Here is a 15,587-nt window from a genome sequence, read left to right on the forward strand (position 1 = left end):
CCTTTCTTGTCTTGAGAAAGGACAGACTCTGTCTGGACGGCCGGAAGGACAGGACGGCCGTCGCCGTAGCTCAGTTGGTAGAGCACCAGACGCGATATTCGGAAGTTGTGGGTTCGGACCCCACCGGCAGCATGGTTGTTTTTCCTGCTCCTTTATAAGTAATTTTTTTAGGCGATAGATTAATGAAGTAATATTATCCAACTGATCAGCACTACACATTAAAAAAATAATTAAAACATTCCCCTATGCACCTTGCTTTCGGTGACTGTTGGCTCCCTTCATAAGATTATAAAACGAGCCCCTCATATCCTTAAATTTTTCTGCTAATTGCTTAACGAGGGTCTCTATTCTGGCCGTCTTGATGCCACAGGTTGCTTAAGAGGGCTCTCGCACAGTTTCCGCCCTCGCCGTCAGATAACGTTCCACGCCACACTCCCGGTAATACAGGACGTAGCTCGGTTGGTAGAGCACCGGACGCGATATTCGGAGGTCGTAGGTTCAGATCCCACCGGCGGCATGGTTGTTCTTTCTGCTGCTTTATAAGTAATTTTCTTTAATTGATAGAATAATCTAAGTATTATTATCGTACTACACATTAAAAAATAAGCATTCCCCTATGCACCTTGGTTTAGGTGACTGTTGGCTCCCTGAATAAGTTTGTCAAACGAGCCCCGCATTTCCTTTACCTTGTCTGCTAATAGCTAAACGAGGGTCTTGGTTCTGGCAGTCTTGATGTCATAGGTAGCATAAGAGGGCTCTCGCACAGTTTCCGCCCTCGCCTTTAGATGACGTTCCACGTCACACCCGCGGTAATACCGGACGTGCTACGTCCACCGCTATGGACGAGGGTGGCGCTGGTGAACACTCTCAAGGTTCGCTTACACCCAATAAACATAAATACCCACGAGAGCAGCAGATTGGACAGCCATTGCCGTAGCTCAGTTGCTAGAGCACCGGAGCGCAAACAAGTGGATGGGGGAGAGTGAAAGACGAGGAAGAGAGAAAAAATAAAAAATCGATCACTTCTTAGAAAGGCGATCCCCTAACGTGGTTGCAGGCGTTTAGAAGGGGGCAAACGACAGAGAATCAAATAATAATAAAAATAAAAATAAACAGGGCAGGCAAATTTCTTTCCTTACCAACTCAGGGCTGCCTTAGAAAGGCAGGGGAGTGACCGTCGAGGTGTCGCACATCACTGCATTTTGGTGACAAGCCTAAAGACCTTGACCGATGCGCAACGAGGAAGCAATATTCAGGAGAAACTGGAGGGGGTGGGGGTAAACAGGGATACTAACGAGACCTCTAAATAAGTGGCGATATAGAGAGAAAAAGAAAAGAAAAGCCATTGTGGAAGAGTTTGCGAAGTGCTACTCAGAGAAGGGTTGTGGCAACACAAAAAAAAAATAGGACATCATCAAAAATAACAAGTTTCTAATCCGTCCTTACATAAGCACTCCGCACGCGCAAACACACAGAACAAAGAGACAAGGCTAACAACAAATTGAAGACCAGAAACGAAGTGCAGTGAGTCACAAGTGCAATGTACCTCAAGACAAATAAAACTGCAAGATTATTCACGGTACAAAAATTTAATGGTCACTGCGCTTGACCACGCGCAGAACACCGTTGCAGTTCATCAATCAGAGAAGAGGTACATATCAGCCAAAATGACAACAGAGGGGCAAAAATGCGAAAAACAAAACTAACAGTAAATGCGTGACAATGCGTATGACAGAAAGAAGGAAGGATGAAGGAAGCTATGTTTCTATGCATTCTGTCACCCGTTGTGCCAGTCTCTACTTCCAACATGTCTTGAATAATTATTTGTTACTCTATTAAGTGTGCAAGCATGATAGCCGGCCTACTGTTTAGTTGACCGCTCGGGACTGTTAAATTTGTGAATCAGGTACGATTCACAACTCTCGCTGTCAAAACGTGCTTTGAACCCTGATTAGAGTACAATGGCTGTAAAGTTATAGAATGGATGCCCAAGGTTGTGGATGTGTTTTGAAAGTGAGAGATATGGCTTAGTCTGCACATGCGATCCGTGGTTATTCATGCGACTTATGAACTCTGTATCTGTTTGCCCCACGCGCAGAGCTTTACAGGCTCCAAATTCCAGGAGGTAGCAACATTAGCGCTGGCGCACGAGAAGTTACCTTTCATCTGAAATGAGAAGGTTGTCGCTCTGCTTTTGGCAATAGTAGTTGTCATCATCGTACAGTGGTTGCACCTATGCTTATTGTATGGCTCTGATGCTCTGAAACTGCGCTTGCCGATTGTAGACGATGCTATCATATCACGGATGTTCCTTGAACGCTTATACACAACACGTGCGGGAGCAGGGATAACTACTTTCATCCTTTCGCTCTGTAGAAGGATGTTATGTTGTTTCTTAAGAACTACGTTAACATTGGGTATTCATGCCGAATGTGTAAGGACCAGATTGACTTAATAGTCCGGCCGTGTCTGCTTTTCGCCATTTATTAGTTCGCGCCGGTCATGGAAGCTTTGAAGCATTTTTGATTGAATCGTCGCTGACTGACAATGGGTGCCTCTGCCGTGCTAGGTCCACACAGAGGTGCTCGCAGTTTCATTCAAAGTCGCCTTGTTTAGAAGAAATCCTACGGAAAAGTAGGCACTCACTTTTAACCATGGAGGTTTTACAATCACGAGTGTGACTGCTCAGGTAGTGCAAGTACTACTGTCGGTCTGATGGTTTTCTGTAGCCTTTTGTCGCAAGTCGGTTTTTCATGATGATCAATTGGACATTTAAGAAAATTCATTGTCGAGGCTGTATGTGACGAGGAAATCGAGGTGTTAGGGTGAGCGCTGTTGAAGTCGGAAACACACTTAGTGAGCCTCTCCTCACCATTTCTCCAGACCATAAATAATTTAGTGATCTTTGTGGTATTTGTTCATTCTTCAAATTCTTGTCACGCCGCTCAATCGCTTTGTTTGTGATGCACGATGCGACCAGATTTATCTCGATTGATCGCGTCCAGGCAGAGCAGATTATACGTTGTTCCACAATGTGCTAGTAACTTGGCAGGCTTGATCTCGAAAGTTCGCTATCAGCATTAAGTTGACCACGGCCGACAGCGGCGGGGATTTCCTTTCGGCGACCGCCGAGCACGCTTGTTGCTACTCCGCCGGCAATCACCATTTCGTGACACCTGGTGGAGGTGCCTTCCATGTTCCGGACACAACCTTCAAGTCGTGACGCCAGCCCTCTGCGCTTCGCACCCGAGGACGAGCCAGCAGCTCACGCAGCCAGCCGAATCTAGAGGGAGAGTAGGCTGAGTTCGGGAACCTGCCGGACCGCACCAGATAGCGAAAAGGCTCTGCTACGAGCACCACTACTTCGCCAAAGATGTCGACACCGATCATACTGCAGCAGCCGTGGATGCCGCAAGCTATCAATGGATCCCTGGACTAAGACCGCGAAGAATGGTTGGACCAATTTGAGCGTATGTTATCATTCAACATGTGGGATGATGCGGCAAAAATTGGACACGTATTTTTCTAAGTGGGGGCTCAGCACGTACGTGGTACGAAAACCACGAGTCGTCCTTAACAGCATGGGAGCTACTCAGAAAAATAACTTTTGAAGGTCTTCACCAGAGTAGTGAAGAAAGAAAGAGCCTAACGACTCCTCGAGTATAGTATCCCGCTTCCGAAGGAGCCTGTCAGCGGTTACGTCGAAGAGACGAAGCGCCTCTTTCGCCGCGCCGACCCCGAGATGACCGACGAAAACAAAGTTCAGCTTTTAATGCGCGGCGGAAAAGAACAACTCTGGCAGCCTCGTCCGCCAGCCGCCAAAAACAGTCCACGAATTCATTCAAGAAGTCTGCACGTTCGAGAAGACCCTCGACGTCCGGGCTCGGCAATACAACCTCTCTTCCTCCGTCTGGGCAAACCGTCTGGACACGACGACCACCGCCAGCGACAACTTGCGGGAAGTTATGCGCGAAATCGTCCGCGAGGAGCTACGACGACTGCTGCCATCCTCTGCACAGCCACAAGCAGCGACTCTCATGGTTGTGGTGCGGGAAGAATTGCAACAGGCACTTGGTACCCCGACGGCCACAGAACCCGAGGGCATGATCTACGCCGCTGCGATATGCACTCCGCATCCCCAACGACATCCCCTACGTCCTCTCCGAGATCAGCCTCTTGTTCCAGAATGCCGCCTCCCTTCCCCCGCCCACCCAGCCAATGAACGACGCTCGAGCCCAGGAAATGCGACGCCTGGAGATGTTTCGACAATCGACCGTTGTGCTTCCTTTGCAGTGAGGCCGGCCATATTCTTCGTCACTGCCCGCACCGATGTGTCGGTCTTCGTGGATTTACGGTTTAAGGAACACTACCACGCTTCGAACAGCGTCCGCAAACAATCGACGAGTACCTGCGTCGAGATTAGTACTCGCCGAACCGCCTTTCGCGCTCACCATCACACTTAGCCTCGCGCTTTGCGTCTCTACACCACCTTTACGCTGCCGCGGTACGAGGAAGGTCGCCCAGCACGCATAGGGGAAACAAAAGACAGCAGCCTCTGGAGGTGAGGTTGCTCCCGATCGAAACACCGAAAATCCTCCACCGACCATACCGCACAAAAATGACGCCCCCGACACGCCTAAACCGTATACGATGACAACCTCTACCACGACTCGAACGGCCTTCAAAACGGCGCCGCTATCGAGAAAAGCTTCGACGACAGAGTCTACCCGACGAAGCCTTGAACAGGCGCCCCGGACGACGTGCAACGCAAGAGCCAGAACATTAAACTTAGAAGTGACCATCCATTGCCGGAAAGTTACCGCTCTAGTCGACACAAGAGATGATTACTCGGTGATGAATGGAATAGTCACTGCGCAACTGAGGAAAGTCGGGACGGTTTTTGACGGAGCACAAATTCGCACCACAGGGGGCCACCTCAATAGGCCATCAGGATGATGCACCGCGCCAGTGACTGTCAAACGAGATATCTACCTTGCGACCTTCGTTCAGCTACGGAAATGTTCCCGCGAAGTGATCTTGGGCAAGGATTTGCATAATAAACATCAAGAAATCATCGACTTGCATTTAAAGCAGATCACGCTTTCGACGTACGAGACCATCCATTCGATGATAACTCTAGAAAATCACGTTTCCCTGAGTGTCCTCGACGGAGAGGTGAACATCCAACACTGTTCAAGCATTAGCGTGACCGTCGGCGCCACGAAAGCCATTCACGCTGAAGCCATCATTGAGGGAACATGCGGATGCTTCTAGATCGAGGAATCAACATCGTAAGAGGCATCACATATTTCCGCAATGGCGAGGCTGAAGTACTGCTGACTAATTTCAGCGAAGAATACCGGCACATTAACACAGGAACGACGATTCCTTTCTTCGACGAAATATCCGACGTATGAGACTCCTTCGCCCTCTCCGACCTTTCCGCAGAAGATTCGCCTGACCAAGAGAACTTGTCCACTTTAGACATCAACCAAGCCCTGCACTGGAACAGACAAGACCAGATCCGCAATCTGCTTCGAAGCTACAGCGAGTATTTTTCGTCATCGCCGAAGGTCCGACAAGCGTAAATTGCCAAGCATCGCATTGTAACCGACCAGCACGCACGACCTCTCCGTCAAAGTCTCCACCGTGTGTCGCTGCGAAAACGACAAGCCATCCGGGACCAAGTTGAAGAAATGCTGCGCGACGACGTCATCCAGCCTTCAAACAGCCCATAGTCGGCACCGGTTATTCTCGTGAGAAACAAAGACGCCGCACTACGATTCTGCTTTAATTGCCCCCACTTGAAAAAACATGACAAAGAAGGACGTCTACCTCCTCCCCGCGTGGACGACACACTGGACCGGCTCTGAAACGCCAGGTGTTTCTCATCGATGAACATCGAGAGCGGTTACTGGCAAATTGAGGTCGATGAGAGATATCGCCAGAAGACCGCATTCATCACTCCGGTTGGTCTTTTCGAGCTCAAGGTGTTGCCATTTGGTCTATGTTCCGCAAAAGGGACTTTTCAACTAGTAGCAGACGAAGTGCTGCCATGCCCAAAGGGGCAGATTTGTCTTGTATATTTAGATGACGTCGTTATCTACGCCTCGAGTTTGAAGAGCACCTCAAAAGACTTCGAACAGTACTAGACGCCATCAAGTCGTCTGGTCTAACCTTGAAAGCAGAGAAGTGCCACTTCGCCTATGAAGAGCTGCTCTTTCTATGCCACATCGTTTCTATGCCCTGGCCCGCAGAACACAGCTGCTGTTCAACAGTTTCCACCGCCGGTCGATGAAAAAGCACTGCACAGGATGCTGGGACTGTGCGCATATTACCGACGTTTAGTTAAAAACTTTTAGCCCTTCGCCGTGCCCCTTATCCAACAAACGTTCAAAAAAAACGATGGGATGGAGAAAGTCATCGCATACTCCAGCCGTTCTCCTACAAAGGCCAAGACTAACTATTCGACAACTGAGTAGGAGTGCCTTGCCATCATCTGGGCTACGTCGATATTTCGTCCCTACTTGCGGACGACCATTCAAGGTGGTCCGCGACCACCACGCACTGTGCTGACTTGCCAATTTGAAGGACCCGTCTGGCCGCCTCGACCGATGGAGTCTGCGCCTCCAGGAGTTTGACGTCACCGTCGTTTGCAAGTCCGGACGCAAGCACTTTGACGCCAATTGCATCTCACGAGCCCCTCTAGATGCACCACCGCCGGACGACGATGAGGACGCCTTTCTGGGAACCATCAACCATCTGCTCTTTTGCACAGCAGCAACGCTCAGACCCCGACCTTAAACGCCTCATCGAGTTCTTGGAAGCAAGGTTTCTTCACCCCCCGCCTCATGCGAGCTAAGACTGTCTTCCTTCTGTGTGCAGAATGAGGTCCTCAAAAAGAAGAACTTCGGAGCGATAAAAACAGCATATTTCCTTGTTGTACCGGCTTGTCTACGCGAAGAAATTCCACGGGCATCACACGACAAGCCGACAGCTGGACACCTCGGGTTTACTCGCAACTTCCGGCGCATTCAAGACAAGTATTACTAGCCCCGACTGTCGGCCGATGTCGCACATTATGTGAAAAAGTGCTGAGATGGTCAGCGACGAAAGACCCCTCCCACCCGACCAGCACAATTTCTGAACCCCCCTAAAGGCCCTTTCAGCAGATCGGCATGGACTTGCTTGGCCCTTTCCCAGAATCAACGTACGTCAGAAAATAAGTTTCTCATCATAGCGACCGACTTTCTGACCCGCTACGCCGAGGCAAAAGTCCTACCGAACGCAATAGCAAAAGAAGTCCCCAAATTTTTCTTGGTGTGCATTCTTCTGCGACACGGCGCTCCGAATGTGCGGACAGAGGAACAGCATTCACGGCGGAACTAACGCAAGCCATCCTGCGTTATAGCCAAACCAGCCACCGGAGGACAACTGCATACCATCCGCAGACCAACGGACTGAGCGAACGCCTCAAAAAGACCATCGCCGATATGCTCGCCGTGTATGTCGATGCGAAACACCAGACCTGGCACGTCATCCGGCCTTCCGTCGTCTTCGCCTACAACGCAGTGTAGGAGACCGCACAGATGACGCCTTTTAGGCTCGTTAATGGTATGCAGGCCACGACCACGCTAGACGCCATGCTTCCCAACTTTTCCGAAGAATAGAACTTCGACGTTGCCGCTTATCTTCAACGCGCAGAAGCCCGAAGACTTGGCAGATAACAGATGAAACACCACCAGCGGACCTACGCCAGGCGCCATTACCCACAAAGACGCAACGCGGAATACAAGCCCGTAGATAGAGTTCGAGTTTGGAGGCCCATTCGCCGCCGCGGATTGAGTGAAAAGCTTTTGCACTCATATTTCGGCCCGTACAAGGTTTTTCGTCGGCTGGGTAAATTAGATTATGATGTCACCCCTTACGCAATGCCTGCTTCCGAGCGACGCCGCATACGCCGAGAAGGTGTCCATGTCGTCCATCTAAATCCCTATTATGCGCGCGAAAAGACGCTGTGTTTCCACACTGTGTTTATTTTTCACGATCCGCTTTATTTGTTGCTAATCACGTTATTTGTTTCATAGCATCGGTTCGATGCTTGTTTGAGAGGAGAGCAATCCCGCGAATCTTTGCCGTGTTTGTTCATTCTTCAAAGGTGTTGGCACGCCGATTTATCACTTTGTTTGCGATGCATGACGCGACCAGATTTATCCTGTTTGATCGCATGCAGGCAGAGCTGATTCTACGTTGTTCTAAAATGTTCTAGTAACTTTGCACGCTTTATCTCAATAGTTCGCTATCAGCTTTATATTGAGCACGGCCGACAGCGGCGGGGATTCTGTTACGACGACCGCCGAGTACGTTTGTTGCTATGCCGCCGCCGAGTGATTCAGTCCATTGTGGGCGCAAATCAGCGCAAATAGGGTGTTTCGTTTACTCACCATTCTCCCAGCATTTCTGCTCTCCGGACTTCAGTCACCACTCTGTGACAATATGTAATGGATGAATTTTCTGTAAGAGATTGGTTTATATGGAAAGCTGTTGAGGAATTTAGTCTGAAGTACAGTCATGACTATAATAAAATAATTTGCTCCAAACTTCGTTCCCATTGACGTTCCGCTTATTTTCACGTAGTGCTGGCCATTAAGCTTAAAGTTGTTAGACTCAAGTATCAGTTTTAACGTCTCTGCAAGCGTGTTCGTGAACAGGTTGTGTGCATTTAAGCGCTCATAAGCATATACAACTGAATTGGTGTCATCAGCATGCCGCGTGTTTGTGTAAAGTTAAGCGACGTTCAGGGTCACTAGAAGGGAATCATGTGGAATGACTAAGCCGAGAATTTCCTTCAAAATTTGGTGGTGTCCTCTACATAGAAACAATATAAGGGAGGGATGTCTCTCATGAGGCTGTCGAGGTAACTCGAGATCTTTGGAGGAACGGTTCCAACTAAAGGGAGGATTGTTTTTCCCGGATTGTTTTCTTTATGAATATTTGGAAGAAGATTAAAAACATCCTGCACTTGAATGTAACGGAATTAGAGCTTGTGCGACCTTCTTCTTCTTCTTCTTCTTCTTCTTCTTCTTCTTCTCCTCAAGTAATATGGCACTTACCCACGTGGGGGGGGATTGGCCAAGGTATAGAGTAGAATGCCAATGAAGCATTTGCGCGGGGAAGGAAACGTCAGAAGACTGAATCAAGATAAAAAAATTGGAAAAATAAAATGAATTCAAGAGGTATGAGACATCCGGAATAGAATCAATCTAGCCTTTTTTGGACATGCGAAGGAATTTTGTATATAGCTAACAAGATAATCGATTAGTTGCACTTATGTAATCGTGAAGGTAGCCGCATACACTGCTTAACGGGAATCCCTTGGCGCTCGCACCGAACGATAGAAGAACTGTAAGAGACAGAGGCAGTCCTAGTCTCGAAAGAGGAACCTCCAGATATTGCTTTCTCTGAACCGCGAACCGCCGGCAAGAGAGGAGAAAATAATCGATTGATTCAACTTGCCCACATGATACACAAAGGTTTGTCGCAGCGAACCCGCACCTGCATAAGTACAAGTTTAAGTGAGGGATTCTACATCGCAGGAGCGTCATGGACACTTCACAAAGCCTTGACTTACACCAGCGGATATTCCATGGGTACTTTAGGTGTTGAAAGTCCACGGTATTGAGCAACGGATCACTCAAAGTGGCTGAAATATGTTGGAACCGCTGGAAACGTGAAGCTGCTAACAGAGTGAGGTGAGGGACGGGATATATTACAGGTGCGCTGAGAGCTGACCTTGCCAATAAATCAGCCACCACGTTAAAATAGACGCCTGAATGCCCAGGTACCCAGACCAAACGGATCTCGCGCACTGTGCTCGGAACAAAAAAACCTAAGTGAACGAGTCAAGAAAGATTTTTCCGAATTTTGGAGAGAGACAATAACTGAAAGGCAGTCTGTAAGAATAAGAACCCGTGCGACATGTCTGGGAATTTTGAGAAGAGCCAAACCAATAGCCAAAAACTCTGCGAAGAATATAGGAGTATAATCAGGGATACGAACAGAGTAGCTCCATACTAGATCCTGCGAATATATGCCAACCGCCGCCTTCTCACAGCTGCCGGAGGCATCAGTGGAGAGAACAGTATGATGTGGAAAATTCTGTAGGTGTTCAGAAAGAAGACCATTAAGGGTATGTGCGGGCATATGCTTCGCATGGGACGGGAAAATAAAGTCGTAATAGAAGACGGGATCAGCCTGCGTGTCAGCAACTCGTTGCAAGGAGATCAGATCAACCTGAAGCGGAGCTAACAGATTCTGCGTGAACCTAACTTGCGGAAGCTGATAACGGGGCCAGTGATTAGTCAAAAAAAGGTGTGGTTGGGATAAAAAAATTGGAATACTAACGCCTGGGGCCGGGTCAAAAGACTTGAGGAAAGTACGCACTGTTAGAAGTTGGAAGCGGGAATAGAGGTTGGGGATACGGGCTTCCAGATAAAGGACAGCGTTGGAAGCTGATTTTGGGAGCCCGAGGCATAGCCGTAGGGCACGCCTTTCCAGTAAGGCTAATGGCTGCAGCTTGTAGTTCGCGCTACCAGAGAACAAGGGGCAACCAAATTCCAGAATCGGTCTCATATAAGCCTTATAGAGCAACAGTAGCGTGTCACGACGCATGCCAATCTTTTTATTGCCAACTCGGGTCAAACGGCCCAGTGCACGTTCCGCTTTAATAACATTATTCTTAATATGATATCGCCAGTCCAAATTTTGGTCATAAGAAACACCTAGGTATTTAACCGACTCCACCTGCGGAATTGGAGTGGAGCGGTAGGCTAGCGAGATGTACATAGGAGCGTCGGGTGGAAATACCAGCACGCCACATTTGCTGACATTAAGTGATAAATTGATTTGATCCAACCAGACTTCAAGAGCATTCAGATATGCCTGCAAACACCCGTAGAGCACATGAATATCCTTTGCTGATGCGAAAAAAGCTATATCATCTCCGTATACATAAACTGTAACGTTAGGATGAATGGGGATGTCCCGAACTAATATGTTGAAAAGCAGCGGAGAAAGAACAGAGCCTTGCGGCACACCTCTTGATTGACCATAGGTATTAGAACAAAAAGATCCGTCTGTACAGAAGAAAAATCTATCTTTTAGAAATTCACAAATCCAGGCGTAGAGGTAATGCGGTGGTTGTAGTTGAGCAAGATTGTTAATGAGGACTGTGTGCTCCACGCTGTCATAGGCCTTCGCAACGTCAAGCGTCACCAAGGCCGAAACTTCTCTCTGGCGCACTGAGAGTCGTATTCGGCTCTCGAGATCCACATGCGCGGACCATATGGAACAACCGCGACGAAAGCCAATCTGTGCGGGGCTGAGGCCGTTAATATGATGAACATGCTTTGTGAGGCGACTGTGTACTACTCTTTCTATTAGCTTTACTGAATTTGAGGTTAAAGCAATCGGCCGAATATTGTCTAATTGAAATTCATTGTCTGCATTTTTTACAAGTAAAATTATTTTCGCAATTTTCCAACTGTGAGGAATCCATGAGGTTTCCAATGACGCATTTACAATATCTAGAATGTAAGTTGGAAAGTCGTGCGCTAAAATCTTTAACATGCCCACAGTAATCCCGTCAGATCCCGGAGCAGCAGAGTGCATCGAGGAAACAATTTGCAGGAGCTCCGACACGTCGACCTCAGGATAGTCCGAGCTGGGGGTGAGAGTGTGCGAAGGTTCTGCTTTCTGTACCTGGAAACGTAAGGCCAGCCCGTGCGCAATGCGTTCAAGGTTTTGCTTTGCCTCCTGCGGAGACATTACCATTGACCTTATGCGATTGGAGGCCGGAGAGCTGTTATTCTGCGCCATGAATCTATAGAGAGCCTTCTTATTCTGGGGTTTTGAGAGATACGTGTTTAAATTTTGATTATAATCCTCCTTTGCCTTTTTAACAGTTCTTTTGAAACATGCAGAGAAGAACTTATAATTTATCCAATTAGCTGGGCTCTGATTACAGGAAAGGCTTTTCCAGGCTGCTTTTCTACGACGATAAGCTTTCTCACACTCCTCCGTCCACCAAGGAGACGGCTGTCTGGCAGGAGCAGTAGTGCACACCGAGAATACAGAGCTCTCAGCAGCATCTTGCAGAAAGGTAATTGTCCGCTGAGCTCTTTGTGCTCGACCTGAGCTAACTATGGAGGGGAGTGGGGCAGATATCAATTTTTTGTACATAATGTGGTTTACAAATTTCATGGTTGCACCACCTTTTCTGATAGGCGAGGATATAATAGAAAAGGTTATTGGAAAGTGATCACTAGATGTACCTGAGTCTTCAGTTGACTATGCAGATACGCCAACCCCACGAGATGCTAATGTTAAATCTATGATTGAACGAGATCCTCCTCGCATAAAGGTTACTGCTCCGGAATTACAGCCGCGCACTGCATTCATTGACATCCAGGACCACAGAAGCTGGCCGCAGGAGTCAGAGCGACTATCCCAGACACTGTGGTGCGAATTAAAATCTTCTGCGATGACTGTGCTGTTTGCGCCGCTCAGTAAGGTATCCAAACAGTCTGTCCTGTGAACACCGATTGGGAAGTAGACGTTAGCAATAGTGACTTTGGCGCACTGTGGAAGGGAGATTTCAACCGCCAACAACTCACAGTCAGGGCGCATAACTGTCTGCGAGATTGATGCCCGGTGACATATTTTCGTAGAGATCATAGTTAACCCACCACCCCTGCCATTAACGCGATCTACCCTGAAAACACGAAATTTTTTAAATGTGAATGATTTAAGTGGAGAGAGCCACGTTTCTTGTAAAATCACAATATCTGGATTATGTTTATGAAGAAGTAATTCAAGATTCGGTAAAGAAGAAAGTACGGAGCGACAATTCCACTGCATAACTTTTAGACCCGCCATGATTATCGACTGGTTAAAGAGGCATCAACAGCCTCCTTCAGCACATCAGTTTGGGGAATTAATTTGGGGGGTCCTTTCTTTGCTTTGACTTGCGGAACAGCTGACTTCAAGGGTGAGGAAGAAGCTCGACGCTTCTGGGAAGTGGTGAGCATTTCAACGTCCATGCTACAAGTATCTACGTGAGCGACACTGTCAGGAGCGCTGTTGGCAGGCGGTACTTGGGGCACGGTAGGAGGCGACATGGAATGACTCTTACTAGCAGCACTTGGGAGTGATGCCGGCGTAGCCGCCGAAACATGTGATTCAGTAGGCAGAGATTGGCCAGCAACAAGTTGAGATAGAGCCTCGGTGAAACTGCCCAGCATTCGCTCAACGACCACAGAAAGAGCCTGTTCTACTGAGGACACTATTGAAGTAGTCAAACTTGACGGTATATCAGCAACAGAGCTTCGCGCACGGCTGGCATATGTAGTATCCCTCCGATCCAGAAGTGCATAAGCATCTGCTCTCGAACATCGTTTCGCTTGAATAATATCGAGCAGGCTTTTTTTGTCGGCTCGTTTCGAGCAGTTGACATCATCAGCTGAGTGGTTGCCCTTGCATAGGCAACACTGGGGCTGATCAGAGGCGCAGCTGTCATATGAATGCCCTTCTCCACAAACCCGGCAGCGGTTCGCCGACTTACACGCTTTACCACTGTGACCGAAACGCCAACAGTTGTTGCACTGAAGAGGACGGGGCTGCAGAGTGTCCACACGATACACTATCGGCCAAACCTTGAGTTCAGAAGGGCAGGAGGAACCAGCAAACGTAGTGATAACTGACTCTGTCGCAACACGCACACCATTTAATTCTCTACTACACCGGTAGACAGAAAGAACCCCCACACCTGCATCCTGAAACTCCTCCAGTATATCCTGCGGGGAAGATGCTGGGTCCACGCCACGAACAATACCTTTGGAACATGCGAGCTGTTCCGGGATGAAGGCTTTAACCGCTAATGACTGAAAAATTTTGCACTGGAGCAGGCCTGTGACACAATAAATGTCAGCGGACCTGCAAACAATGCCTCTCCGGCCGAACGGTCGCACCTCAGAGATCTGGAGGTAGTGGGTAGTGAGAGATCTTAGCTCCTGCTGAAGGACCTTGGAGCTTTTCATCTTGATCGTTCCCTCACCGATCGGCACGAGAGCCACAGGGATGATGTCAATTCCATTTTTACGAAACTTTTCTAGCGGCAAGCTTTGGGTAAGTCAGCGACATATCTGAGCCAAACGCACCCTCAAATGCACATTAACCTGACCTACAGACCTAACCTGAGACCTGGCCAAATCCCTCACGCAGAACGGGCTCAACAGAGATGACCACGTAGGCACCACCAGGACACCACAGTTGAGCTCGAAGCCAAGCACCAGCAAGAACACGTCAGCACCGTCCAACACCCGGCTGCTCCGGGTCACAGCTGTGCGCTCTTCTTCCTTGTGCGACCTTGTCTTCAATTTTCTTCTTTATTGCCAGATTCAAAATAGATTCTGAAACCTTCTAGTTATACTCCGGCATAGGACCAATAGGGAGAACCGTGTAAATTAAGGAATCGTTTAATTGCCTTTGCGTCTCACCAAGGTAGTTCTTTTCATCTATAATATTTAGTACATGTTTCGTCGTCATGATTCTTTTTTGTCTTTCAAGGTCGAAGTTTTGTACTCTAATGTTTTGTACTGTGCCTCTCCTGCTTGGACCGTATTTCGACCGCAGTTTGTGATAAATAAATAAATAATTACGGTGGGTCCAATTTTATCCGCTAGTTTTATCACAATGTCAGATTGTCTGCTTAATATGAACCGTTGCTGCAAACATCTCGAGTTATCTCGACAGCATCATGAGGGATATCCCTTCCTTATATCGCTCCTATGTTAAGGACACCACCCAATTGTTGAGGGAAATTTTCGGCTTATTCATTCTAGATGGTTCCCTTCTAGTGACTCTGAACGTCGCTTAACTTTACACCAACACGCCGCATGCTGATGGCATCAAAACAGCAGTCTATTCTTATGAGCGCTTAGAATCCAAACAACCGGTGGATGCAACACGCTTACAGAGCTGTTAAAATTGATACTAGAGTTAAGCAACTTTGAGTTTAATGGCTAGCACTACGTGCAAATAAGCGGAACGTCAATGGGAACAAAAATGATACCAAATTATGGTAATATGTTCATGGCTGTATTTGAGACGGAATTCTTCAACAGTTCTTCATATAAACAAATATTTTACAAAAGATTCACTGAAGACATATTTATGGTCTCGACAAATGGTGAGGAAAAACTCAATAAGTTTATTTCCGACTTTAACAGCGCTTACCCTAACATCTCGTTTTCCTCGTCGCATTCAGCCTCGACAATGAAGTTTCTTTATGTCCAGGTGACCATCATAAAAAACCGACTTGAGACAACAGGCTACAGAAAACCCACATACCGACACCAGCACTTAAACTTCCAGAGCAGTCACACTCGACATTGTAAAACTCAGTGTTGCAAGCCAGAGTAGCAGTAGGCAATTTATGATTACTATGAATCTGGCTGCATAAATTCGCACAATGCAGCATTGACGATGCCTTCTTTCACGTTTTCTATATACTGGTGGTCCGAAAGACA

At 47.8% G+C, this 15,587-nt stretch overlaps 1 protein-coding gene across 1 annotated transcript in view; it reads right to left on the reverse strand.

The window, feature by feature from the left end:
• The window catches only part of LOC144119313 (cytochrome P450 2B11-like), an 86,732-nt gene extending 78,216 nt beyond the window's left edge, over positions 1–8,516 (reverse strand). The window contains exon 1 of the mRNA XM_077651974.1: positions 8,445–8,516. The gene's annotated coding sequence lies outside the window, so the exon portion shown is untranslated. The remainder of the gene's footprint in view (positions 1–8,444) is intronic.
• Positions 8,517–15,587: the final 7,071 nt, after the last annotated feature.

Source organism: Amblyomma americanum, chromosome 2 (genome assembly GCF_052857255.1).
Source record: "Amblyomma americanum isolate KBUSLIRL-KWMA chromosome 2, ASM5285725v1, whole genome shotgun sequence".
NCBI classification, from domain to species: domain Eukaryota; kingdom Metazoa; phylum Arthropoda; class Arachnida; order Ixodida; family Ixodidae; genus Amblyomma; species Amblyomma americanum.